This window comes from Ictidomys tridecemlineatus (assembly GCF_052094955.1).
Source record: "Ictidomys tridecemlineatus isolate mIctTri1 chromosome 1 unlocalized genomic scaffold, mIctTri1.hap1 SUPER_1_unloc_2, whole genome shotgun sequence".
In the NCBI taxonomy this organism is placed as follows: domain Eukaryota; kingdom Metazoa; phylum Chordata; class Mammalia; order Rodentia; family Sciuridae; genus Ictidomys; species Ictidomys tridecemlineatus.
The window spans coordinates 1,133,497-1,161,006 of NW_027520943.1; the positions used below are offsets into that span (position 1 = coordinate 1,133,497).

At 40.6% G+C, this 27,510-nt stretch overlaps 1 long non-coding RNA gene across 9 annotated transcripts; it reads left to right on the plus strand.

Moving 5' to 3' along the window:
• Positions 1 to 1,537: 1,537 nt before the first annotated feature.
• Positions 1,538 to 27,510, plus strand: LOC144372190 (uncharacterized). 9 transcript variants are annotated; one of them, XR_013432223.1, is made up of 11 exons: positions 1,541 to 1,739; positions 11,313 to 11,367; positions 13,096 to 13,271; positions 13,370 to 13,617; positions 14,303 to 18,846; positions 19,866 to 19,934; positions 21,150 to 21,309; positions 21,485 to 21,606; positions 22,965 to 23,123; positions 23,280 to 23,642; positions 24,100 to 27,510. It is a non-coding gene; the product is annotated as an uncharacterized LOC144372190 (long non-coding RNA). The 9 variants fall into 9 exon arrangements; XR_013432219.1 differs by adding an exon at positions 11,765 to 11,855 and having other exon boundaries at positions 1,538 to 1,739; positions 14,303 to 21,309; XR_013432222.1 differs by having other exon boundaries at positions 1,539 to 1,739; positions 14,303 to 19,934.

Sequence of the window (27,510 nt, forward strand, 5' to 3'; positions counted from 1 at the left end):
GTATTAATATTTTCATAGTTAATTTGAGGTTATCACCCTGGATTTGTGTTTACCATGCACATATAAGACATAAATTTACCTGAATGAACTCACATTTTGTTCCCTGGTATTTTAAAATTTTGATTTTTATTTATTTATTTATTGGCACCAATAAATAAATTAAAATTGAAGCCAGCGGCAATTAACTACTGAGCCAAATCCCCCGGCCATTTTAAAAATTTTATTTAGAGATAGGGTCTTGCAAAGTTGCTTAGGGCCTCACTATGTTGCTGAGGCTAGCTTTGAAATTACAGTCCTGCAGCCTCAGCCTCCAGAGCCATTGGGATTACATGCCTTTGCCTTTGCCATTGCACCTGGCTTGTTTCCTGCTGCCTTATGTGACAGTTTGTCTTAAGGTTTTTCATATCAGTAAATGGAAATATGAATAACTTAAAAAAATAGTGGAGCATTTTCTTTCTTTTGTATTTATTTATTTATATAATTTATGTTTAGTTTTGATGGACATAGTACCTTTATTCTCTTTATTCATTTCTATGTGGTGCTGAGGATGGAACCCAGTGCCTCATATCATGATGGGAGCAGGAGCAGGAGCGGAAGCGCTCCTTCACTGAGAAGGAAGCCCTGGAGCATTTTCAATATTCACAAAAGTTGAGAGATTGTGCTTTTGCCACTTTTCACCTCTTCAATATTTCTCCATTGTTGGGGTGCAGCAGAGCGGCGGAGGGGAGAAACCACACAAGAGACTCACTTCATGCAATCGCAAGGGGGAAGTTTATTGAGGATCCTGTTCCAGCGCGCTGGGACTCTGCTCACTCAAGAAGGGAGAGCGGCTCAGAGCCCAGAGCAGAGTTCAAGCGGAGTTTAAGTACACTTTTTGGAGAGGATGGGGGGCTTTGCATACATCAGAACAAATCATCATGAGGCGCGGGAAAATTGAACAACAATTCTGAAACATGATTAGTACATATATCGGCGGGAACAATCAGGGCAGGAATGATTGGTGCTCCTAGGTGGGGTACACATTCAAACTGATTGGTTTGGACCCTGAATATCTACGTGACAAACTTCACAAGGTCTTGAATGCTTACGTGAGGAGTTGCACAGGACCCCAGTCCATAAATCACTAAATGGTCAGTAGGGCCTTGTCCTAACTGCCTCAGGAATTTAACCCATGCTTTGCAGTTTTAGAAGCAGGTTTACAAGCCTGGTCCTTTACACTTTAACTCAGGCTCTGCGGCTTAGAATCAGCTTAGAAATTTTACCTTTACACCATGCATGGCCAGCAAAACCATTGCATTGAATGTTCTATTGTATATCTCTCAATGCTAAGTTTTCACAAATAGTTAAGACTATCAACAGTAATTCATTACTATTGTCACACTGGTGGTGTTTGGATTTCCTTAGTTGTCTCAAAACATGAAAAGTTTGTTTGCCTCATGGTCTAAATAGTTTCCCAAAGGCTGAGTGATTTTTTTTTTTTGGATGCACTCTAATTTACTCCACCCTATTGAGGGAGTGGTGATGCCAGAAGTGTGCCATTAGTGTGCTGAAACTTATCTCCTAGAGGGAGGACCCTTCCACCTTTTGACCCTGGGGGTGGAGTCCACAACCCAGGATATAGCTGTGGCTATGTAAAGGAAGTCCCAAAGTGATTCTCCCTTTTGTGAGGAGCCTGCAGGAAGGTGTCTTAAGCAATTTGGAAGCAGTCTTCAATCTCCAACTTCTACCCCTGCAAAACGGTAAGAAATAAATGGTTGTTTGCAAGGTAGAGATGCCATGGGGTCTTGTTTTAGAAGCCTGAATGAGCCAAAGCTCTGATATTTCCTAATAGTAGTCTGCTATTGTTTGTTTAAACTAGTTTTGCTAATGGGGATTGAGCCTAGGACTACTTTATTGCTGAGCTCCATCTCCAAAATATATTTTTAGTTGTCATGAATCTTATTTTACTTTTTTATATGTGGTGCTGAGAATTGAACTCCACATCTCACACATGGTAGGCAAGCGCTCTACCACTGAGCCAGAATCCCAGCCCCCTCAGTCCATTTTTGTTATTTGTTTTACTTTTTATTTTGAGTCAATAGGGTCTCACTGACTTGCTTGAGATTGGCCTAAAATTGGTATCCTCTAGGCTCGTATTTCGGAATACTTGGGATCTACTCAGGCACTAGTTTGCCCACATTATTTGCCCTTATTTAAGCGAGTTTGTGGAATATATTTGTTGAATTTGCCCTAAATCTTCAAAATGAGTTTGTGGAAGTGAAATCGCTGGGTCAGTACCCAAGGTCCAGCAACAGGGTTGAGTCTTTGCATTTCTGTAGGTTCGGTAGGTAGACTTCCTTTGCATTTTGTTCAGCACCTGTGTGGTAGAACATTTTTGTCTTTTTACAGTTTGGGGGGTCCCGGGGTTTTAACCCCAGGGAGATTAATTACTGAACCACTTTTCCAGGTGGTTTTTTATATTTTATTTAGAGACAGGGTATGGCTAAGTTGCTTAGGGCCTTGCTAAATTGCTGAGACTGGCTTTGAATTTGTACTCCTGCCTCAACATCCTGAGCTCTGCTGAGATTATGGAGTGTGTGCCACCTTGCCCAGCCAGTCTTTTCTTATAATTGATTTTGGTTCTATTTTTTTTTTCTGCCAGTACTAGGAATTAGACCCAGAGTTGTTCTACCACTGAGCTTTATCCCTAGCCTTTTTAAATTTTTTAGAGGCAGGCTAGCTTGGAACTTTTCATCCTACTGCCTCACCTCCAAAAGTAGAGTTATTTCATATTTGTTGTTGTTGTTTGTTTTCTTTTTCTGGAAGAGGGTCTTCCTATGTTGTCCTAAAGTTCGGGGTTCAAGTTGTCCTCCTGCCTCAGCTTTCTGAGTAGCTGAGACTACAGGCTGGTACTTTCTGGGTCCAGGTTTAGGCGTTTGTTTTTTATTTTCCTTATGATTTTCATGCAAATAGAGGTTTGACTCTAGTTGGGTGAAGTTTTCATAATGTCAGGAAAGTTTTGCAGTTTTCTAATTGTGAGCTTGCATGAGAGTTTGTTTATTCCTAAGTGTTTTATTATATATATTTGAGAGAGAGAGAGAGAGAGAGAGAGAGAGAGAGAGAGAGAGAGAGAATTTTGTAATATTTATTTTTTACTTCTCGGCGGACACAACATCTTTCTTTGTATGTGTTACAGAGGATCTAACCCGGGCTGCATGCATGCCAGGCAAGCATGCTACCGCTTGAGCCACATCCCCAGCCCAGTGTTATATATTTTTAACAATTGCTGATTTCTGTGCTGAGGGTATAGGGTGAATGTTGAGCCTGTGTGGAAGTCCTGGGGTTTAATGTCTAGTGTTCACCTGCAGTGGCTTGCCAGCCACCCCCCAACCCTTCAACCCCTCATTTGTTCCTAATGAGTTTTCCCCATTATATTCTAACTGGTTATTTTTTTAATAAAGATATTTGTTTTCTAGTATTTTTATGAGTTAATGAATGATAATATACATGCTCTATTTTTGGCAGAACTGGAGATTAAATTGAGAGATGCACTGCTGGGTCAGCTTCCCCCCCCCTTTTGGGGATTTAGAGATTAATCGCAGATATTTTTGTTCTATGGACTCAAACCCTTTTACATTTTTTGAGTTTTTTTTTTTTTTTTTAGTTGTAGTTGGACCCACTGCCTGTATTTTATTTTTATGTGGTGCTGAGGATGGAACTCAGCATCTCGCACCTGCTAGGCCACAACCCCAGCCCCCCTTTTTACTTTTTAAGACAATGTCTCCCTCAGTGGCTGAAGCTGGCTTAAAACTGAAATTCCTCTTTCCTCAGTTTGAAGAGTTGTTGGGATTAAAGGAGTGTACCACTGTAACCAGCTCGACATTAATTCCCTTGTGTGTGTGTTTGTGAGTGCATCCTGTGTGTGTGTGCGTGCATTGTGTGTGTGTCCTGTGTGTGAGTGTGTGTGAATGAGTGTGTGTGTGTGTTTTATACTGCAGATTCAAACCATGGGAGTTTCAACATTAAGCTACAGCTATGCATTTTGTTGTTGTTGTTGTTTTTCCCTAGTGATTGAATTCAGGGCTCTTAAGCACTGAGCCACATCTTCAGCCTTTTTGAAATATTGTACTTAGAGACAGGGTCTCACTGAGTTGCTTAGTGCCTTGCTAAGTTGCTGAGGCTGGCTTTGAACTCACAATCCTCCTGCCTTGCCTCTGGAGCCACTGGGATTATAGGTGTACACCACCTTGCCTGGTTTAGCCATGACAATTTTATTGCTTATTTTGGCACAAGGTTTGAATTCCCAGGCTGCTCTCTAACTTTCATTCCTCCTGCCTTAGTGCCTTAGTTTCCCTCTCAGAGACTGAGAGGAAATTATAGATGGTCATCTCTATGCTTGGCTCTCACATTTTCTAATAAAGACTTTTCCTTTAAAGTGTTTATGATAATCAATGGTAATTATATGTATAGTAAGTGTATTGGTGATTGGTGCTGGTAGTAATGTTTCCACAGGAGTGTCACTATTGTACATATATCTTTTGTTTGTTTGCTTTGAGGCATATCCTTTTGTTTGTGAGCTGCTTTATAGTTCTATTATTATTTATTTTGTCTCCAGGAACTAGAAATGAGACCTAGGGGTGATCTACCACTGAGCTTTATCCCTGGCCCTTTTTATTTTTTATTTAGAAGCAGGCTACCCTGCAACTTTTCATCCTACTGCCTTACCTCTGAAGTATTTATTTCATATTTATTGTTGTTGTTTGTTTTCTTTTTCTGGAAGAGGGTCTTTCTATGTTGTCCAGGTTAGCCTTAAAGTTCAGGGCTTAAGTTGACCTCATGTGCCAGCTTTCTGAGCAGCTGGGACCATAGGCTGGTACCTTTTGAGTCCAGTTTAGGCATTTGTCTTTGTTTTCTTTATGAATTTTATCCAAATATAGGTTTGACTCCATTTGGGTGAAGTTTTTTTATCATTTCAGTAAAGTTTTGCAGTTTTATAACTGTAGAGCTTGCATGAGACTTTATTCCTAGGTGTTACATATTTCTAACAATTGCTGATTTCTGTGCTGAGAGTATAGGTGAATACTGAGCATGTGTGGAGGCCCGGTGTTCATCACCCCCCAACCCTTCAACCCCTCATTCATTCCTAATGAGTTTTCCCCCATTGTGTTCTAACTGGTTATTCTTGTTTATAAAGATATTTGTTTTCTGGCATTTTTATGACTTAATGAATGATAATATACATTCTCTATTTTTGGCAGAACTGGGGATTAAATATAGAGATTCACTGATGGGCCAGCTTTTTTTTTTTATTAGAGATATAGGGGTTGATCACAGATATTTTTCTGCTATGGAGATACATCTCAAAGTCTTTTTATGTTTTTTTAAGTTTTTTCTTTTTCTTTTTTCCAGTTGTAGTTGGACCCACTGTCTTTAATTTATTTTTTTTTATGTGGTGCTGAGGATGGAATTCAGTGCCTTGCCACAAACAAGCCCCTTTTGTAGTTTTTAAGACAATGTCTTCGTCAGTTGCTGAAGCTGGCCTCAAACTGGGATTCCTGTTTCCTCAGTTTGAAGAGTTGTTTGGATTAAAGGAGTGTATCTCTGTAAGCAGGTGGACATTAATTCCCTTGTGTGTGCTTGTGTGTGTGTGTGTGTGTGTATGTGTGTGTATTGTGTGTTTTTGACACTGGAGATTCAAACCAGGGAAATTTCACCATTAAGCTATAGCTATGCATTTTTGTTTGTTTGTTTGTTGTTATTTTCCCCTAGGAATTGAATCCAGGGCACTTAAGCAGTGAGCCACATCTTCAGCCTTTTTAAAATATTTTATTTAGAGACACGGTCTCACTGAGTTGTTTAGTGCCTTGCTAAGTTGCTGAGGCTAGCTTAGAACTCACATTCATTCTGCCTCATCCCTGGAGCCTTTGGGGTAACAGGTGTGCACCACCTTGCCTGGTTTAGCCATTACAATTTTTATTGCTTATTTTGGCAGAAGGTCTAAATTCCTAGGCCACTCTCTAACTTCAGCAACTGAGGGGGGATTATAGATAGTCACCTCTCTGGGTGGCTCTCACATTTTGTAATGAAGAGTTTTCCTTTGAAATTGTTTATGATAATAAGTGGTAATCTTATGTATAGTAAGTGTATTGGTGATTGGTGCTGGTAGTAATGTTTCCATAGGAGTGTTTCTGTTGTACATATGTCTTTCGTTTGTTTGTTTTGAGGCCTATCCGGTTGTTTATGAACTGCTTTTTGGTTCGTTTATTTATTTATTTAGGTACTGGAAGTGGACCCAGGGGTGATCTACCACCAAGATTTATCCCTGACCTTTTTTTTTTTTTTTTTTTTTTTTAGATCAGGCTAGTTTGCAACTTTTCATCCTACTGCCTCACCTCTGGAGTAGAGTTATTTCATATTTGTTGTTGTTTGTTTTCTTTTTCTGGAAGAGGGTTTTCCTATATTTTCCAGTGCAGTGTTAAAGTTGGGGGCTCAAGGTGTCCTCCTGTCTCAGCTTTCTGAGAAGCCGGGAGTACAGGCTGGTACATTCTGGGTCCAGTTTTAGGCGTTTGTCTTTTGTTTTCCTCATTTCAGGAAAATTTTGCAGTTTTATAATTGTAGAGCTTGCATAAGAGTTTATTCCTAGGTGTTACATATTTTTAACAATTGCTGATTTCTGTACTGAGGTTGTAGGGTGAATGTTGAGCATGTGTGGATGCCTGGGGTTTAATGCCTAGCATTCACCTGCGTCATCACATCAACCTTCTCCCAACTCTTCAAACCCTCATTTATTCCTAATGAGTTATTCCCCATTGTGTTCTAATTGGTTATTTTTGTTTATAAAGATATTTATTTTCTAGCATTCTGATGCCTTTATTTAAAGGATCATAATATTACATGCTCTATTTTTTGCGGAACTGGGGATTAAATTCAGAGCTGCTCTCATCGGCCAACTTTTTTTTTAAGTTGGTAGTTTAGGCATTGAATCCAGAGATTCTCTGCCACTGTGCTAAATCCCAAGCCCTTTTTACTTTTTATTTTAAGACAGTGGCTTCCTCAGTTACCAAGGCTGGCTTCAAATTTGGTTCCTCCTTCCTTATTTTGCAGAGTTGCTGGGATTAATTAAAGGAGTGTACCTTTTTAACAGCTGGACATTCACTGTGTTGTGTTTGTGTGTGTGTGTTTGATACTGGGGATTGAACCCAGGGGAGTTTAACCACTGAGCCACATCCTCAGCCAGTTTTTTTATTTTTATTTAGAGAGAGGGTCTTGCTGAGTTGCTTGAGGCTTCACTAAATAGCTGACGCTGATTTTGAATTTGTGCTCCTCCTGCCTCAGCCTCCCAAGCTCATGTGTGCCACTATGTTAGCCTGTCCAGTTCTTTGTGAACTGCTCTATGGTTTTATTATTATTATTATTATTATTATTATTATTATTATCATTATTATTATTTTTATTATTTTCTGGAACTAGGGAATTGACCCAGGGGTGATCTCCCACTGAGCTTTATCCCTGGCACTTTTCATTTTTTATTTAGAAGCAGGCTAGCCTGCAAGTTTTCTTCCTTGGCCTCAAATCCAGAGTAGAGTTATTTCATATTTGTTGCTTGTTTTCTTTCTTTCTTCTTTCCTTCCTTTTTTCCTTCTTTCTTTCAGAGTGTCTTCCTATGTTGTGCAGGTTTGCGATAAAGTTTGGGGCTCAAGTTGTCCTCCTGTCTCAGCTTTCTGAGCACCTGGGACTACAGGCTGGTACTCCCTGCGTCCAGGTTTAGGCTTTTGTCTTTTGTGTTTTTTTTTTTTTAATTTTAATATTTATTGTTTAGTTTTCAGCGGACACAACATGTTTGTTTGTATGTGGTGCTGAGGATCAAATCCGGGCTGCACGCATGCCAGGCGAGTGCGCTACAGCTTGAGCCACATCCCCAGCCCTCTTTTGTGTTTCTCATGTTTTTCATCGAAATAGAGGTTTGACTCAAGTTGGGTGATGTTTTTTCTCATTTCAAGAAAGTTTTGCAGTTTTATAATTGTAGAACTTGCATGTGAGTTTATTCCTAAATGGATGAAACTGGCTTTGAATTGTTAATATTTTTAACAATTGCTGATTTCTGTGCTGAGGTATACATTCAATGTTGAGCATTCGTGGAGGCCCTGGGTTTAATGTCTAGTGTTCTTGTTCAGGGAGGCACCAACCACCAACCTGTCTATTCCTAATGAATTTTCCCCCATTGTGTTCTAACTGGCTATTCTTGTTTGTAAAGATATTTGTTTACTAGTATTCTTATAACTCAAACAAGAACTTTTAATACTTTTTTAGATTATATATGGAAACAATATTTCTGTTTTGTTTTTGTATATTTTTATGTGGTGCTGAAGATCAAACCCAGTGCCTCACATAGGCTAGGCAAGGACTATTTCACTGAGTTACATCCCCAGCCCACATAAGCAATTTAATGAATGATAATATATGTACTCTGGTTTTGGCGGGAGTGGGGGTTACATTCAGAGCTGCACTCATGGGCCAACATTCTTTTTTTTCTTGTGGGTATTTAGGGGTAGAACCCAGATATTCTCTGTAACTAAGCTACATTCAAGGCCTTTTTGCTTTCTATTTATTTTATTTTTTCATATTTTTTTTAAATTATAAGTGAACACAATAACTTTATTTCATTTTATGTGGTGCTGAGGATCGAACCCAGTGCCTGACACATGCCAGCTGAGTGCTCTGCCTCTGAGCCGCAGCCCCAGTCTTTTTTTGCTTTATATTTTAAGAAAGTGTCTCCCTCAGTTGCTAAGAATGGTTTCAAACTTTGATTCCTCCTTCCTCAGTTTGCAGAGTTGCTAGAAAAGTGTGTACTTTATAAACAATTTGTACATTCATTCTTATGTTGTGTGTGTGTGTGTGTGTGTGTGTGTGTGTGTGTGTGTGTGTGTGTTTGACACTGGGGATTGAATCCAGGGGAGTTTTACTACTGAGCTACAGCCATTGAGTTTTTTTTGTTTTGTTATGTACAGGACATTGAACCCATGGGCACTTAAGCACTGAATCACATCCTCAGCCCTTTTTAAATATTTTTTTTTACAGACGGTCTCACTGATTTGCTTACTGCCTAGTTAAATGGGTGAAACTGGCTTTGAATTGTTAGTCCTCCTGCCTCAGCTTCTGGAGCCACTGGGACTATAGATGTGCACTACCTCGCCTGGCTTAGCCACAGCAGATTTTATTGCTTAATCTGGCACAAGGCCTAAATTGCCCAGGCTGCTCACTAACTTTCTATATTTCTTCCTTATTCCCCAAGTGACTGAGAGGGAATTACAGATGGTTACCACTGTGCCTGGCTTTCATGTTTTTTGTTTGTTTTCAGTATATATATAGTTGTCAATGGACATTTTTAAAAATTTATTTATTTATAGGTGATGCTGAGAATCCAACCCAGTATCTCAACTGCCAGGCAAGCTCACTACCATTGAGCCACAACCCCAGTCTTCTCCTGTTTTTAATTAAGACTTTTCAAGTGTTTAGAATAATCAGTGGTAATCTTCTGTATAATAAGATGTATTGGTGATCCTTGCTGGTAGTAATGTTTTCACAGGAGTGTCGCTATTGTATCTTTGTTTGTTTGGTTGGTTTTGGTACTGGAGATTGAACCCAGAGGCACTGCATCACATACCGAGCTAGTTTCTTATATTTTATTTAGAGACAGGGCTTTGGTGATTGCTTAGGGCCTCAGTGAGTTGCTTAAGGCTTTGGTGAGTTTCTGAGGCTAGGTTTGAACTTGCATTCCTATTGCCTCAGCATTCCATGTTTCTGGGATTACAAGGGGCCGGGGCTTTCCATTTTTTTTATAATGATTTTGTAGCTTGCTAAAGAACTTTGGTTTTTGTCTCTGTTTTAAGGGTTTAGTAAGCAATTGAAGCTTTTATTTAAGCAAGGTATTAAAGCATTTGATAGAGATAGTGGCAGTAGGATTATAAAGAATGTGGAAATTTTATCATCAGCCCATGAGTATGTTAATTTTTCTTGTGAGATGTGTGCCTTCACAACACTCAGTTGTTTGAGTTTTCATAAAAGGAGTGTGTATTCTTGAGGTTTTAAACCTGAAAAGATACTTGTAAAACGCATACAGAAGCCTTGTTCTGCGATGTAGACAGGTCCTAGTTGAACCATCTGTGTGATCTGAAATTGTTTGTCTTTAATTTACTACGTGTAGATAGTGGAGATCTTCATACCTTAATTTTCTGGACTGGGGGTATATGGGTGCTGTACTAAGGAACTATAGCCCCAGTTATTTTAAATTTGCTTTTGAGACAGGGTCTCACTAAGTTTCCTAGCTGGCCCCAAACTTGTGATCCTCCTGCCTCAGATTCCCACCTCACTGGAATTGCATGCACATACAACCATTCCTGGCTTCCAACCTATTGTTTTATGTATACCATGTATTTAAAACTTGGTAACTTAGTTGGGTGTCGTGGTGCATGCCCATAAACTCAGCAGCTCAGGGTCCTGAAGCAGTAGGATCATGACTTCAAAGCCATGCTTTGCAACTTAGGGATGTCCAAAACAATTGGTGAAACCCCATCTCTAAATAAAACACAAAGTAGGGCTGGGGATGTGGCTCAGTGATCGAGTTCCTCTAGGTTAAACTCCTGTTACCTAAATATATAATTAATTAAAATTTTCTAGCTTGTTAGGATAGAGAATAGTTTCAAAATTTCAAAATGAAAAGACTAAGAATAGTAATTTACTCATTTACCTTTATATGCTTACTGGTCAAAAAAAAATATGCCATCATCTTAAGGTACTGAGTAGTGCACATATCACAAGTTATAGTGAAAACAGCTTTATGCTACTCAACTAATTTGACAGAAGTGTTTGTGAGCATGGCACAGAATTCTTATAGTTTTTGCCACTTTTAGAAATTCTTCCCAGGTCATCAAAGTTGAAAATACAGTGGAATATTGAGCATGAAGAAGAATGCTATGCAATTTGTATTCTGTATGCTTTCATTAAAATTGTAATTAAAATTTGAACCTTGTTCAATCATTTACCTCTATGAATTATGAAATCCTGCTGGCAGCCAGTTGTTGTATATGACAGAAATGAAGAGATGATTTGCTGAATCAGAGTTTATTGAAATAGAATGAGAATTGTTGTGTAGGTTTACATGCTCAGAGGGGAGAGAATAATGTGAAAAATCTTTATAGAATACTGCTGGTAGATGAAGTACTTTAACCACATATTAATGGTTTCCAAAATTCTTAAAGCCCACTGTTCAATTAATATGGAAAAAGGCTTTGTGAAAAGTAAAGTGTCCTTGAAGCTGAGATTTTCCTGTACAGGAGCAGTTCTTGGAGAAGCCAGCTTGACCACCTTTGTGGACAGTCAGAATAACAGGTAAGGTCTCTAATTACTAGTTGATACAGGTGGTATTGGTTGATGAGGCTTCTGAGATTAATTTGCAGCTGATGAGGCCTTGTCACTGCTTGGCTCCAGGATTTCAGAGAAGTGTCATGGTCTTTCACATGACAGAGGTGGCCCTACCTTAACCTAGGCTCTCAGGGTGTCTGGCAAAACTATGGAGTTGAGATTTTTCTGAAGCTCAGTAGTTTAGATCAGTGGCTGACACATGGAAAGTCTGATGGGACATATAAGGTCTGGCAACACATCATGCTCTAGCAAGGAGGGAAAACTCTCCAAAACATCAAAAATTTAGAAGTATTTAGAAATATTTCATACTTACATAACGTATGGCCTAGCACCAAAACCAAGCCACTTTCTGCCCTGGTTCCAGGCTCAACCCATGACCAGGTGGAAAGAAGATGCCATTATTTCAAGCCTTTGTAATTCTGGAGTCTGAAAAGGCTACCCAGGAGCTTTATTGAGTAAGTGGGCGGAGAAAATGATTTCTTAGAAGAAGAACCTGGCTGGCCTGGTGGCCCATGCCTATAATTCTAGTTACTGGGAAGGCTTAAGCAGCAGGTTTGCAAGTTTGAAGCCAGCCTCAGCAACTTACAAAATGCTGTTCGAAATTAAAATGGCCACATTGTTGCTCCATGATAGAGTGACCCTGCGTTCCATCCCCAGCACTGCCCTCACCACACCTCTCTAACCAAAAAAAGTTTGGTTGCTCCTGCCTACAGGACTGTGGGGTCCAGAAATAGACAAAGCATTCACTCTGGCTTCCCACATATCACAGCTAGTCTTTACAAGATTGGCCCCCTTCCCCATACCTCTTCAAATATATTTTCCAACAACTTTATCTTGCTCCCAAAGTTTGTGATATTGATTAAAATTAACATTCATTATGACATCTTGTTTCCAAAATTAATGTTTTTTTGACCCATGCAGGGCATGTGTTCCCTTCAGTCACCACATGTTCCCCTTACTGAAGTTTGGCTCTGCATTTTTTTTAATATTTTTTTTTTAGGTGTAGATGGATACAACAAAATACTTTTATTTATTTATTTTTTTATGTGGTGCTGAGGATTGAACCAGGTCCTGCTCCTGCTAGGCAAGTGCGCTACTACTGAGCCACAATCCCAGCCCCGAGCTGCATATATTTCATGTTGTTTGTTTCTGAGGATTTAAATATTTTATGTCTGTTGTGAAAGGGAGACTTTTTTTTTTTTGGTGGTGCTGGGAATTGAACCCAACATGGTGTGCATGCAAGGTAAGCACTCTATCAACTGAGTTGCATCCCAGCCCTGAAAGGGACTTTTATATGAGGTTATTGCTGATTCAGTGATTTTTCTAATAATTTTAATGAGAATGAGAAATGATGGATTTTCATTTTTTTTCTTTCTTTTTTATTTTCTACTTTGTGTAATTGGTGCAGGTATCATCAGGTAGTAGAAATGTTCTTCAGTACTCCTGTCTGGTCCCTAAAAGCTTGTGTCCTTTAGTTCCACCATGAGATTGGTTATAAAATTCAGTTGTACCTGTGTTAAACTCTTAACTGGGTGTTGACCTTATAAACTCAAGTGGGTGTTGACCTTACAAAATATGTTCCTGAGGCTGTGAGGTTGATATTAGATTCAGGTTAGATTCAGGTTCTAAATGTTTACATTTGTGGTCCTGTCTCTAGCTAACAATGTGGTACCTTTTAATTTTTTTTTTTTTTAGGTTCTGAGGATTGAACCCAGTGGTGCTTAACTACCAAGTCACCTACCCAACACTTTTTAATATTTTACATAGAGACAGGGGTCTCAGAAAATTGCTTAGGGCTTCAATAAGTTGCTGAGGCTGGCATTGAACTCACAATCCCCCTGTCTTAGCTTCCTGAGCTGCTGGAATTACAGGTAGGAGCCACCACTCTCAGCCTGGGGCATTATTTTCAGGTTTTTGTGTCACTGTTAGACTTGTTAAAACCTCTGCCATTCTTGTTTCTGTTTGACAGATCCACCCAATCCAATGATGGCATTTTTCTTTGTACTTGAACTTTACTTCATTCAGGACATGGTTTTTTTGTGCATCAAATTTGGCCTACCACATGTTTTTCTAAGTAAGGTTTCACTGGAACACAGTCATGGCTGCTTTCTTGGCACAGGAACAGAGTTGAGTAGTGGAGCACACTGGATGACCTACAAGGCAGAATTATTTACTGGTTGGCCCTCCAAGGAGGCATTTTCTAGTATTTGCATTCCTGTATCCTTCACCTCCACTAGACAAGGCTTGTGGCCTGTGTTAGTCAGGTTTTTGTCACTAACTACAAAGTTCATGATAAGAAAACTAGTTTCAGAGGTTCAATCCATGGTGGACGTACTCCATTGCTCTGGGCCCAAAATGAAGCAGAATGTCATGGCAGAAGGGCATGATGGAGGAGTGCTGCCCCATTGATGTTGGCCAGGAGACAGAAAGAGGGGAAGCGGAAGAGGCCATAGGGAAAATGGACCCATTCCAGATAGGTACCCAGTGACCCACTTCCTTCAATCATACCCCACATGTGTATGATTACCACCCAATTACTCTATTCAAAATAAGATGAACTGATTTAGGTCACAGCTCTAAGTGTAATAATTTCACCTTTGAATCATTCTGCATTAACAGTTTTCACTTTATGTCCAAATCAAACATGATCTTTTTCAATTAGACTGCGGGGACATTGCTTCAACACTTTCCTTACCAGGAAAACTGCTGCCCTTAAAAGGGTATATGTTCTAGTGGGGGAGAGATTGGCAATAGGAAAGAAATTAGTAGATGGTGAAGTAAGTTACAAAGTTGTGGAGGAGGATTGAGAGGAAGCAGTGGATGGTACATTAGACACTGAGGTTCTTCCCAGGCCTGGCATCCATGAGCTCTTGCATTTGTCCTTCACCTTTGACCCTTCAAGTGAAACTGGACTTTTCACACCTACTTCCTGCATTTCCCCAGCTGCATCCAGTGCCCTTCCTGGTCTCTACAAACTGTGAGTACTGAGGTGAAGAACCTGCTGGACAAAGTTCTAGGGTGAGTGCTGCTGAAAATGCACCCAGGGCTGTGTGGGTGGGGGCAAAGAGGGTCTGGAAGAGGGAATTGAAAAGGAATTGGTGTTGGGTGGCCTGGCCCAACAAGCTGCAACCAGATGGACCCTCTTTCCTGTGTCCAACCCCTTTGTGGGTCTTTTGGTAATCTGTCTTGCTTTGGAGTTTGAATTTGACCTGTGGACATTGACTGCATGATATTGATATGGGATTTATAAAAATTTTCATCACTTGTGTGTTTTCAAAAATGATAGAAATAATGGTCCCATGTGAGGACTGTAATGGAAATTCAGTAGAAGTAATTTGTAATGTCTGGCACATGGTTAAGGACCAGCAACATTTGCGAAATGAAGTAAAATAGTTGTATTCCATATAGTTATACTGCTTAGGAACTTTGGTTTTTATGCTTAATTGTTAGTAATAGTTGAGTGTTATCTTCTATAAGATGGAAGGGAATGATCAACTTTAGTTTCCACTGAGTATTAACTGAAATGGTTGAATATAGGTTTTCCAAGGAAAATGAAGATAAGATGTACTTAAGGAATACATTTGTTATTGGTTCATGTTTTCAGGCACTTGGTGGATATTTTCTTACCAGGAGGAACATTTATATTTTCAGTATAAAGATTTCATAGAAAAATAAGCAGAGTGCCTTTATTTTAAAATTAATGGTAATTTCAGTCATGTATTTAAAAAATAAAATACTTTTGTGTTGGTACTTGTCATCAAGTTCCTATACGTTGATGCCTCCAGGATATTAATTGTGAGGAACAGAGTCTCAGGCAAGTGGTACATTTCTGGTGTTGTAACTAATAATTTTATTAAGTCAATATTTGTGGTTATATGATTGACGTTTTATATATTTGATAAATATTTTTAAGAATAACTTCAGGGCTGAGGTTGTGGCTCAGCGGCAGAGTGCTTGCCTAGCATGTGTGAGGCACTGGGTTTGATTCTCAGCACCACATATCAATAATTAAAATAAACGTCCATTGACAAATAAAAAATATTCTAAAAAATATGTAAAGATGCTATGTCAGTTTTTCATGGCTGTGATCAAAATAACCTAAACAAGAACAACTTGGAGAAAGAACAGTTTATTTTGGTTCATGGTTTCAGTAGACTCAGTCATGGTCAATTAGCACCATTGATCTGGCACCCAAATGAGGCAGAATATCATGGCAGAGGGCATGGTAGAGAAAGCTGCTCAGCTCTTGGCAGTGGGGAACCAGGGTAGAAAAGGAAGGGGCCAAGGACAAATACTGTCCTCAAGGCCAAACCCATAATGACTTACTTCCTCCATTCATGCCCCATATGCTTATACTTTTCACCACCTCCCTGTGGTCCCTTCAAATTATTAAGCAAACTAATAGTTTATCCCACTGGTAACGTCAGAACTCTCATGAACATTCACCTCTGGAACATGGTGGCATTGCCTTAACCATGAGCTTTCCAGATTAAAAACAGTAACAGATTTTATTATTGGTTCTATTTTAGCATAATGTAGTTGTTATAACTGAGTTTCATGATGTAATTTGTTTTATGGCTTTGTATTGTCCAAGTGTCTAGAATATCAGAAGAAACTCAGACTCAATAAAGAGCAGACATGAGGAAGGTTGGTTATTAGGGGAAGGGTTATAGCAGGGGAATTGATCCTATGAAGTCAACACAGGATTAACATGTTCACATCTGAGATGAGAAAGAGCAAATTCACTTGAATTTGTTCTGGTTTGGTGGCCCCATATTGTTGGTGGAATTAGAAGACTAAGGCTCTAGGACTTGTTTTGTTCTTGTGATTAAAAACCAGGGCCTGGTACAAGCTAGGGAAGCAATCACTGATTGACACTCCTAGCTTTAGGCAGCAGGCTGTAAAATTTTAGGCAGCTTTTCTACCTTAGCCTCTCTTTGGAGCACAATAGACAATTTTAATTGTAAGGCATATAAGTAAGAGTGATTTATATAAAGGAAAAAAATGATGCTTGTTCACAGGCATACACTTAAGGTATTGCTCTATGTTGTAATGTTTTCTGACAAATGCATCCTGAGGTAATTTTGTCCATATGCAAACATCAGAGTATGTACCCAGATAAAGTAAGATGGCTACATCACTAAGCGATCTAGTCTGATGGGACCAACTTATAAACTGATCTTCATTGACTGAAAAGTTATGTCATATGTGACTGTAACTGAGACCACAGAGGTAAACCTTTTGTCAACAGTTCAGTATTTTTTATGGGTTTGCATGATTCTCACACAAAAAAATTGAGGTTTGAGCAGAAGACTTGCTCCTGGAAGTCTCCTATATCAGACTTTCAGGAAGGGCCAGTTTGACCCATTCATAGCCAGTACCTGATGTGTGAGAATCATGTTACTGAAATGATTAGGAAGAAGCCCTTTCCATCTTGAGGGGCTTTACTGGTGGCCAAGCCGGATGTCCCTGCTTCAGATGGTAAGTCTCTTTCCTTCATATAGTGGTGAGGTGGAATGGGGGTAGGGGGTTGCCTAGAACTTTTGATTTCCTGAGATTGGATTGCCATGGGACTGCTGGGCTCCTGTCACACCTGGGGCTGAACACTGGAAACAGCAGCAGAGCTGGAAATATAACAGGCAATCAGGCCTCTCAGCTCTACCATGCAAGTGTGAGAAATAGGGTTATGAGGAAACACCGTAGGTGCACAGTAGGTATGTGTGCAGGAAATAAGATCCAGCTGAACAGTGCCAGTGTGGGCACCGGATATGGGGATTTGGCTGGGCAATGCAAGTGTTGTGGCCTTTTTTTTGGGAAGCTGCAGATAGATACTCCATAAGCCCCCCCACCCCCATGCCCAGCATCTCTTCCTTTTGGTGTTACTGGCTCTTTACACTTGTTGCCTAGATGTCTTGCTTTGGACCCGTTTAAATTTCTTTTTAATATTTCCTGCACCACTCCTATGCCATTATCCCATTCCCACATGTTTACTGCCTGGTCGTAAAAACTTGGCCTCACAAAATTACGATGTCATTGTGTACAACTTCCATGGCCATAGATTTCCATCCTTGTCTAGGTTTCAAGACCCTTTCCCTAGATACATAGTCCTGGGACAGTGCCTGGGCCCCTTAGTAGGGATCATTAAGACATCCTCTTTCTCAGACCTGTGACCATGCTCCAGGACCCCAGACAGCTTGAGGTGGACCTGAGCCTTGAGCCTTCCTCCCCCCTGTGCCACCTGATCCACTGTCACCACTCCCTTCCTCCCATCCCCTGGGACTGATGAGGGGCGTGGTAACTGGCTTTCCAGACCTGGGCCTGGCTCTTTGCTATAGTCCCAGACCACTCATCTCCAGAACCCTGGCCCTGTCCCCATCTCTGTATCTCAGGCCCTTTGCTGGTGCCTCCACTTAAACCTCCCCTCTTTAGCCCTGGTGCTGTGGGATCCCTGCACTGCCTGGTCCCTCCAGTCAACCTGATTCTCCCCAGCCTGGGCTCCTCCATGGGTCCCGGGTCCCTACCCACCCAGACACCAAGGTTCATGCTGGCGCTAGCATCCTTTCCACACCCAGGGCCCTCCTTTGGCCCTGCTTGGCTCCAGGTCCCTGTCTGGAGGATCTACTCCCCTGGATTGCAGAGGAGTGCAATGGGCTGGCCTCTGAGCCCTCGAAGCTCCCTAGGGGAAACACAGCCCTGCCCCTAGCCTGGGCCCCCTTGGCTGCCTGTAGCCTTACACCTGGCAGTTGACATGGGCGCTGCGCTGACCTTGGCCTGCGGGATCCCGTACCTTCCCTCCCCTGCCCTCTTCCCTTGGGGGCTGCCCCTAACCTAAGCTAGCTCTCCCTAACCATGGAGCTTTAAGCTCCAGTCCTGGGGCCTGGCTCCTGTGCCAGGCCCCTGTGCTCGTGTTCGTCGTCGTGTCTCGTGGCGTGCTGTGGGGTCAGGTGGCGCCGCTCTGGGTCGTTGCGTCAAACCGGGGGCCCCTTGCTTGGGTCCCCTATCGCACGCACTCCCCTCGGTGCCCCTTGCGCCCCCCCACCCCACCCCACTCTTTTCTCCTTCTCCAGTGTTTGCCAGTGTTTCTGATTTGCAAAGGAAGGGAGCATCCAGGAGGGAATGGACATGGGGTTGGGAGTGTTGTGTGGCTCAAATGGAGGCAAATGTAACTGGGGCTTTCCATCAGTGTCATTCATCTACAGGTCACCTTTTATACCTCCTAGGGCAGCCGGGAGAAATTTTCAGAGAAGGAATCTTAGAATTTTTTCCTGACTGTAGCTCAGGCCAGAAATTCCTCATGTTGTCCATACTCCTTCATCTACTTCCACACATCCAAGGAAGATCGGGACTAGGGACACTGTATACTCAAGCCAATTGCTCTCTGAGCCTGGACAGAAGAGTAGGAAGAGGCTTCACCAGGCGCCAACATACCTGCTCTGTGTTTAACAGGTGATTAACAGCTGCCTAGGCCAGAAACCTTTCACCCTAGTCTTGACGAGTGGTGGCTGCACTAACTGCATTTAAATAGCAAACAGGTACCCATCATCCTCCAAAATAAGAGAAAGAAAGATGTACCTCAAACTGATATGGGATGTATGGAGAGGAGCTTACCTCAGTATAGAGGTAAGCTCCTCAAAATATGAATCTCCAAATATGATATCACTGGTTATTGGTGAAGACTGCTGCTTCTGCACATGTTGAAGTTTGAACATTAGAGAAGCAGGCCAAGGCAAGAAAATGAAGCAGGGTTTATTTAAAAGACTACTCTTGCGAGGGAGAAAGGGGGCATAGCTGCTATCCTGGTATCCCAAGAAGCCAGGTGTTCTGCCCTTTTTATATGTCCTAGGCTTCCTTTGATGTTCTCCTTCCCTCCTTATTTTTCTCCTTCCCGTGGTCATGACTAGGCCCAGGAATGCTTGGTGGGATGGCCAAAAGGTGGGAAATAGGTAGGCTGAAGGTGGAAGGGCAGGATGGAGTAGAGGAAAAACACCCTAATAACCTTATAGCTCCTTGTAGGGCAGAGATTTTCCTGAGACTGGTTACTTTGACAACAGGTTGGAGCAGGGGCAGGTTCCTGATAAGATCCCTCAGGGACAGTCTCCCACTTCCCAGACTCACTCAAAATTGGCCTCCTAGATGTGACCTGACTTTATTTACTTATCTATACTGATGCTTGTCTAATTCTGGTTTCCACACCCTTAGAAAATCATTCTTTAGCTCCCAGAGTGCTCCCCAAACTCTAATACCAAAAGGAATCACCTGCTCATACTTTAACAGGGGATTCTGATTCAGTAGGTCTGTGGGGAGCCTGAGAGTTTAGTTCCAGCCTGCTCTCAGGTGAAGGCCTCCCAGCAGGGAACAGCTCACAGCAGTCAGTAGACTACAATCCACAGCCAATGGGACCCAGGCCCACAGGGCAGAAAGTGGGAAGGCTAAGACAGCCTTACCTGTTTTTCATTCACAAACAGGACCCTGTTGCTGGCTGCTGCAGCACACTTACCACCACTGAAAAGAACAGAAGTGAAGATATTTGCTTGGTGAGGTGTGAATAGGCGTGGTTGGAATGAGCCATTAGGCAGGCAAGACAAAACAACCTCTGCCTCTTGATTCTGCTTTGGATCAGTGAGACACACTGGTCTTCAGCACCATGATGCTCCAACATCCACCCTTTCAAATGTTAGGATATACTCTGGGGTATTGATGTTGCTGCAAAAGAAAGTTTTATTTTAGGTAGTTAAAATTTTTTTACATCTCAGTAACATTGTTTTCATTTCAGTGGCCTTTAGTGATTAATAAGTACACTCTACGATTTGTCAGGATCTCTTAAGCAATGAGTTAAGATATTTTTTCTATTTTCTAAAAACTTTTTCATAAACCTAGAACATTAATAAACAATGGGAGATCAAGAGTCTGTCTTTTTATATCTAATGACAGTAAAAGAAGTGTGCAGATCATTTATTCAAACACTTCTAATTGTTAATCAAATTTAAGTTCCTTCCTTTTTTAAAAAGTTTTTAGTTGCAGATGGACACAATAGCTTTATTTTATTCATTTATTTTTTATGTGGTGCTGAGAATCCAACCCAGTGCCTCACACATGATAGGCAAGCCCCCTACCACTGAACTACAACCCCTGCCAGTTCCTTCATTCTTGAGAGGAGACCATTTTTTCATATTTTGCCCTTTGCCTTTCATATTTCCCTCTAGTTTTCTCACTCTGAATAAAACAAGATAAAAGGGAAAATGTCAATTTTTCATAAGAAATGATATGCTTTCTATGATAAACCTAATGATAACTCACTTATAGGATTCTGAATGATAGGAGTAGCATAGTAGCCAGGGCCCAACTCAGAATCTGGTGCTGGTAAGAGCTTAAGTTTGAAAATGGCAAGACAAAAGTTGGGGCTTAACCTAAAGGCAAATGTCAAAAGAAGGGACTTTTGTTTTGCCATTCACTGAGGGTTTTGCTCTTCTCCTTTACAACTAACTGACTAAATTCATGAAATAACTACTTACTTTTTTTTCTTTTATCTAAAGAGTGGATAAAATGTCATTTAGAAAAATTCTCTGGGCTGAAGCCATACCTCAGTGGTAAAGTGCTTGCTTCACATGTGTGATGCACTGGGTTTAATCCTCTGTACCACATAAAAATACATAGATACTGTGTGTGCATCTACAACTAAATAAATATTTTTAGAAAATCCCTCACAATTACTATAATCCATTAATACAAATCTCATTATGTTATTATAGACCAAAAGAAGCTGATTTAATCTGAAAATCTTCCTAAAGGTCTAGAATACGAAGGGCACAGATGGAAAGTGTGCCTGCACCAAGACACTACTATAGCTGGATATTCCAGGTTCAGTTTGGACACCACTCCACCTTGTACCTTCCAACCCAAACAAGGAAGGTGTGAATCTGCAGGGCTCCTGTGTGGGGCTGGCAGCGCAGGGCAGTGGATCTGAAATAGAAATGGGTTTCAGAGACCAAAAAAGCTGTGGGAATGCCCCTGGGAGACATATGTGGTATCCAACAGGCTCATCTTTCCTTCTGTACTTTTGCATGCACTGATCTTTTGGGACTAGGACCTCATCTACAGTAGCTTGGGGATGCCAAGACCTGATAGGTGCTTATACAGAAGCCTCCAATCCTATCCATAAAGGAAGTAATTTCTGTGAGTTTAAGGATCCTTCTCAGCAACCCTCAGGTAAGTGGATTGGTTCTTGCTTGCTCAAGGCTATCCCAAGGTGGGGAATTTCCCCCCACATTGTGGTCTCTTTCCAGGTAGAACTCAAGTACTACAGAATTTTGCACCTGCTCCCACAGGAGAGAAAAGAATTAGTTTTTTTCATGTTCATTTTTTGTATTGTTTTAAAATGTATCTATTGAGATATTTACAACAAACATTAAAGGGGTTCATGTTATATCTTCATTCATACCAAGGGCATTGGTGACTTCCACCAACTTGTCTTCCATCTTCTCCTCAATCTTTCCTAGACCCTAATAATCCTTACTCTACATTCAAGTAAACTTTTTGTTTCTAAAATTCTACATTTGAGAGAGAACATGCCATACATGTAGCTCTTTTCATAACACCTTGCTGAAATATGCTTGATTGAATAATAATGCAGCATTGATGACATTGAAGGGATCATTAAACAGGGGGCCCGGTGTTTCTATAAGATGTAAATATATGTGTGCTTCTGATAATTTTTTAATAACCAATTTCTGGTAACCTTGCAACAGTGGGCCATACCTGTAATCACAACTATTAAGGAACCTGAGGTGGGAGGACTTCAATGTTTAGAAAGCCTGGGATATTTAGGAAGGCTCTGTGGCTAAAAGAAAATACCAATAAAGGGGCTCTGGTAGTAAAACATGAAAAATTCTTTTACATTAGGGAGATGTTTTAAAGGGCCACAGTTTTGTTCTTCATTGGGTTTATGCTTCTAAGATAATAAGCAGTATGATCATGTAAGAATGATCAAACCTTTACAAAGGTTATTTGTTGTACTATGTTTCAGGAACTTTTGTTACTTTGCTCATATTTCCTTTTTTCTTCTTCAGTACTGCGAATTGAAGCCAGGTCACTAGAACAAAGCTACATTTCCAGGCTTTTTATAATTTTGAGAGAGAGTCTCCTTTAGTCCCTCACCTGACTTCAGACTTTTGTTCCTTCTACCTCTGCTTCCTATTTGCTGTGATGACAAGTGTGTGACACAACTATGCTGGACTGACCTATGGTTTCTTAGAATCCTAAGACATAAGTTTCAAAATTAAGAATTTTGTTCTCACTTCACAGATTGAATAATGTCCACCAGCTGTGACTTAAAAATTTTAAATTTATAATCACATTTTAATCTATTAAATGTTGAGATAAGAATTTAAGTCTGAACCATATTTTTTTTTTTGATATTTGAAGAGTATAGCTTTCCATTCCCCCACCCCACCTTTCTATTCCCCTTAGTCTTTTTAATTTAGGAATTCATCAGTAGAGAAACAAAACAGGTAGCTGAGAATTCCAATCAAGAGTGGAGAATTGATTTCCATCTTTTCTCCTAACAGGACTCTCTACAGAGGACTCGGTTGCAGCATTGCATTTGGTGTGATTTTGGATAATGAATTAAGCCTTTGTAGAAGCAAAGGTACATGCCCTGAAGAAGTGCTGTGATAATGGGATTTCACATACACAAAGAAAACAGAGAATCTGGTGTTTCATAATGAGTAAGCCTTTGTGAAATATTTTAACCTTAATCTACTTAATCTAATTAATTAATTACTTAATCTAATGAATTACTCATACCAATTAGATTTATTATAATTACATCCAAGATGATTTGTCTTCTTTTTTTCTTTTATTTTTAAATTTTTTCTTCTTAGATATACAGGACAGTAAAGATGATTGCTTTTCTACTGAAGTTCATCGGACCCAACCTTGTGAAGCAATTTGCTGCCAAGAGTACCATCATCATCCAACATAATGAACTCTACCTTGAAATTGTTCATTCAAGTGGGCCATCAATAAATAACAAATGCTGAGCAGCCACTCAATTTTTTCCCTCCTCTTTCAGCCCTGCCACTGCTTCTTCTGATCTAGAGGCCAAAGTCATAAACCAATCACTCCTGTGACAAGCAGGCTCTGAAATCTACAGAGTGACAGTAAGATCCCAGTTTCCTTTGTCACTGAGCTTAGAAGATTCTGGGAAGTGCTTCCACTTTCTGTCCTCAGCTGGGAGAACCCAGGTGGGAAAGCCTAAAATATAGGCCATGGGGGCTGCTATATTTGGTCTCCTTCCACCCAGACACTTTCCTAGCGCCCATACACCATAGAACCATCCCTAGTTCTCCCTGCCTGCCTTTCCAGAACCGTATGCCTATGATATCAAAGAACTCAAATTCATCCTCAGGAGAGTGCCATGCTGCAAAGCAACCAGACAGTCGCCTGACCTGGCAGCTTCTCTTGGTAAAATCCGTATAGTCCTTGAGACAGGCTCTCCAGAGACATGCAAACTTCTAACCCTGATTCATGACCACTGAGTTTTAGGAGTACTGAGTGTTCAGATTGGTAGATTTTGTTTTTACTTCTGTTCATGAAAAATGTAAGATGTATCACTTACCAAAGTCTCCTTGTTTACTTTCTAATAGGCAATTGATGTTGTTGTACAGGCTCTCATGAATATTTGGTTCTCTTGATCAACAGGAGGCAGAATGAAGAGAGAAGAGAGGATGGAGGAGTGCTGCAAGCAGTAGGAGACAGAGCTCTGATTCTGAGCTGTGCTGTGGACTGGACATTGGAGCCTTAGAGATGGTCTCCTTTGGTGGACAGAGATATGGAAAGTATCCAGAGTGGGCAATGCAAAGAATCCCCAAATTTTAGCCTGAAACAAATATATCGAAGTATAGGAAAGAAAGTATGGGATGATAGGAGCTCCTTAGCTGGGAAATGTGTCTCTTTGCACAATATCTGTATCCTGCATCTACCTAAGGAAGGGCCTGGAGTCTTCAGTGTCTAAGACAGCCACAAGGCTGTCCCTGACCAGCACAGCTTCTCAGACACTAGCATCTCTGAGTGGTGTCACTGTGATCCAGTTTAATACCAACCAGGGAGAAGAGGTCCTGGAAGGCAGAATGTCTGCCTCTTGTCCCTGGATCCCTGTGGTAATGAGTTAACCTATATAGAAAATGTACAAATGTCTCTATTTAAACAATGTATTTCTTGATGGAAAGGCTTACACAGAAAAAAACCTATAAAGTATCTAGATGAAATTTTGAAAGACATGTTTTGTTTTACCTGTATATTTTCTCAAAGAAAAAATTATATAAAACTAACCTTATAAAAACATCCTAAAAATTTTAAATATTATTTTTATGGAGAATATGTATTTTAAAATATTTTCTCTCAGTTTTAGATAGACACAATACCTTTCTTTATTTCTCTTTATGTGGTGCTAAGAATCAAACCCAGGGCCCCACACATGTTAGGTGAGCACTGTATTTCTGAGTCACAACCCCAGCCCAACAGGAAATGTAATATTTTATGTATCCATTCTTCTGGGGTTTTCAAAAGTAAAAGAGATTATAATAAGCTCAAGGCACAAAGTCTAATATAATAGCATGATTGTATTTCTTCAGTCTTTAGGAACCCACACTGAACACACACAGTTTATGCACAAGGGATAAAGAAAATTAGCAATCCGATCAAAAACCAAAAGCAGATTTCAGACTGAATATCAGAGAATGTCTCTCAAAAATCACACAGCAACTGGCCCATAGAGAGAGTTTCAGAAATTAGAAAGGACTGGACAGGTAGCCATCAGCACCAGAGTAAACCTCTACAGAGCCACAAAACCCCTGGCAAATGTTAGAATACTGGGTCATTCCAAGTGTTTTGGGGGAATATGTGCATGCATTACTGCACATCACTATTGGAAAATAAATGCTGCACCCTAAGGAACAATCTGTCAATTATCAGTAAAATTAAGGTCATACACTTTTTATGAAACAGTTTTATTAATCGTCACCTGTTCTAGAGAAATTTTCCCACAGGTTCATAGAGACAATTATGTGTGGTTATGGGGACAGCAGCAATACAAATGTCCACTGCAGAACAATAGAGAGTTGGGGTGTGCTAAGGCTCATCAGAGGCTACTATGTCAGAATTTGAAGCAGCAGATGAAATGTACATAAAAAGATCTTAATAAGTTGCAGATGGAGACTTTGAGTGCAGATTAGTGGTAGAGTGCTTGCCAGCATGCATGAAGTCCTAGATTCAATACCCAATGATACTTAATAAAATAGTTGAAAGAAAGAAAAAGGAAAACAAAAGAGGAAATGTTAAAACTTCTTCTAAATACAATTGGGTATGTCCCCTGAAACTTTTTACATCAATTAAAAATATAATCTCCTGAAGAATGAATCAATCCTCTTCCTATAACTTGTTAAAAGTTATGTGTGAAAATGGTTCACTATTGTGTTTATACAAAAAGCTCCACAAAATCTTGCAAATCAAGAGGTTCAAATATTTGTGTTCACTTTTGAAACACAGTGAAACTGTCAAGGCCATCAAGGGTATGCATATCCATGGTCTTAAGAGTATGATCCAGCACCACTGAGTCTGGTCTCTGAAACCAGCAAGTCCATATGTGGAGAACTAGCTAGGTGTAGTGACCCTTGCAGGCAATCCGAATAAAGCAAGAGACTGAGGGAAAAAATACAGATGTTTGAGGCCATCCTAGGAAAGATAGCCAGATCTTGTCTTAAACACAAGATAAAATGGGCTGAGAGAAAGATCTGTGGTAAAGCCTAATATTCAATCACGAGAATCATCGAAAAACTAACAAAAATTAAGTGCAGAATTAGACCAGTGAGTTTGAATTTTTTTTTGTATTATATTTAGAAACAGAGTCTCACTGAGTTGCTTTGCACCTTGCCCTTGCTAAGGCTGGCTTTGAATTCAACATTCTCCTGCCTTGACCTCCCAAGCTGCTGGGATTACAGAGGTGCACCACCATAGATGGTTAATTTTTCTATGTTTATTTGAAATAGAGAAAGAATTTTTGGAGTGAATTGAAACTTGAAAGAACTAGAGGCTTGCTTCTATCCTACCTCATCCTCGCATCCTTTCCCTAATTCAATCAAAACCAAGGAATTTCAAAAATGCCTTCAGGATTGGTCCACTTGCACCTTAATCTTATGAGGTTCTTCAATCAATGTATGATGCAAATGAATGTCCCTCCCACATGATTGGGTGTTACTTGTGAGGTCAACTACTGGACAGAACACTATGAAAAGCTTCAGTCCATACCAGACTGAATGAGTTGGTCCTTTTCCTAGGCCAGGTAAAAACACACCTTGGCATGGTAGGAAAGCTGAAGCTATGGAAGTCTGTCAGTCAACCTGGAGATCATTTACTTTTAGGAGATCTTGTCCAGAGCCCCGCATTCCCCTAGGCCTGAACTCAGATAATTTTCCTTCACTAAGCTGCCACTCCTCCCAGTGCCTCCAGAGCTGCAGAGATGTGAATTTTCCAGTAAGCCAACTGCCTCACTGGGCTTACAAAGAGCAGGGAGCTGTCTTTGGGGAACTGAGGTCGTGCACTAACAGTATGTGTTGTTACACAGGAGCAGGGAGTTGAGATGGACCAGCACCAAGTTCAAGACCATCCAGCAGCCAATGACTAAAACCTCTCAGGAGCTCTAGTCACCTCAAATATCTGCAAACACTATGGTCAGTGGGACCAATGGGTCCTGAACTAACCAGGAGGTGCCAGTGCCTGGACAATTGGACAAACCCACACTCAGGCCTTTTCTTGGAGCCCAGCATGTCCCTAGAAGCTGATGAAAACAGAGGCTCACATCCCAGAGGAACCCAGAAAGGAAAGGAATCTCATCTTGAGGATGCCTTGGAGTACAATGCCCTTCAGCCAAAGCCCTAGAAGGAACCTGAAATACACCACTGGGGACCTTCATACAGCCCCTGTGGACTCATGCACTGGGACTATGCTCTGCATGCCTAGGCACTTTGAAATCTTGGCTGTGATAATCATCCCTCATTTTGTTTTTTATCTCTGAAATGATATTAAGGTTCTTGAATAAAAAAATTCTTTGTGTAA